We start from the raw sequence: 1,613 nt of genomic DNA, 5'->3' as shown, positions 1-1,613 counted from the left end.
GTGCTGCATCTCTCTCTCTCTCTATATATATATATATATATATATATATATATATAGCCATCATTTTTAACTTTACATTGCAGCTCTTTTACAGTAGGCCTATAGCACAGTCTTACAGCAAAACCTTTCCTCTCCAGTGAACCACCTCAGCTTTTCATTGATATCTGTCACTTTGACGTGACGTGGAGCTGAAGAAATTTGAGAGCAGCAAAGTTGCAAAGTGTTTATACAAAAGGAATGAAAAAGTAAAAGTGCCAGCCAAGTTAAAGGAGGGATGTCTCCCTCTCTCTCTCTCTCATCCACACACACACGCGAATGGGTGAGTATGCACAGCAGAAGCCTGCCCTCTGAGATAAAGCATTCCTTCAGCTGCATCCCTCCACTCTGACACAGCAGCAGGGGACAAACAGGTCAGGTGAGTGTTCATTTGAGACAACAAGGTAAAGGTGCCATTTATTTGTGTCAACGTGCTTGAAAGAGAATGTGTGCTGGTGTCCGTTTTTTTTTTTTTCTTTTCAAGGTGTTTTTGGTTTCTCTGTAGTTTGGGTCTTCTTTAAAATTACTACAGAGACCAAAAATCTTTCAGGTAATCTGTCACATACAGAAACACTGCCCTTCGTCCTTCAGCTGGCTTGAGCTGCCAGTCAGCTGTATACGATGCTGAGGAAGAGGAAATCCCTGCACCCCCAGGTAAAAAAGGGAAATGTTTTCAAACACCACATATGAATGTTTTCACTTTGAATCAGTTGGTTTGGTTTGGTCTGTGGCCATATTTGTCATATTTTATCCGAATCCATGGGTACAAATGGTACAAACAATATAATGCATTTGAATTAAATGACACTGTGCAGTCATTTGTGAAAGACAACAATAAGCCAAAGAGCAAGAAGATGGCAACTATGACACCCCCTTTAAAAATTGTATTTTACATAATTTGTACATGTTTTTCAAAACTCCTCCAATAAGTACAGTATTTTGTATGTTATTTTTTGTAAATTTGGGGTCAGATTTAAATATTATATAGAAGGAAAATTAGCAGCGTCTAATTTTATTTTACAATTATTGCAAATAAACCGTTTTGTTTATTTGTTCTTCCCTGAGACTAAGCAAGGTAACTAAGATCTAACTCAAACTTTTTAATCATGGTACTCTTACTTTTATTTTAACTTCTCTTCTTATTTTCATGTCTGCTGACAAAATCAGTTTTATACTTTGATCAACCAAACAGTTGACTTTGTCACTGAAAACAGTATAATTTTCTTTATCTAAAAAAGATTTAGATTTGGTTTTCAGAAACTCGTCAAACACTAGTAGAAACTTAGTTTCTATCTGAGATCATGTACAATAAAATATTTAAATTTCCAGAAATCTCACTGAACTTTGTTGTATTTCTCTGTTGGGTAGATAAACCTAGAAGAACATCTAAAGACTGAAATTAAAGGAACTGAAATTATTCAGTTGAGACAATTTATTTAAAACAAATAAAAGTCAAAGTGAAAAGTTCAATACATTATTTTCCTTCAAAGAAGAATTAATCCCTTTCCCGACAGGCCTTCTGTGATGCCACGCAGGCCTGTCGGGGATGAATTTGTTTTCACTGTGGGTACTCGTTA

The sequence above is a fragment of the Poecilia latipinna genome, unplaced genomic scaffold (genome assembly GCF_001443285.1).
Source record: "Poecilia latipinna isolate Pla-1442-1.1 unplaced genomic scaffold, P_latipinna-1.0 Scaffold5364, whole genome shotgun sequence".
Classification (NCBI taxonomy): Eukaryota; Metazoa; Chordata; class Actinopteri; order Cyprinodontiformes; family Poeciliidae; genus Poecilia; species Poecilia latipinna.
This window is presented reverse-complemented; position numbering follows the sequence as displayed.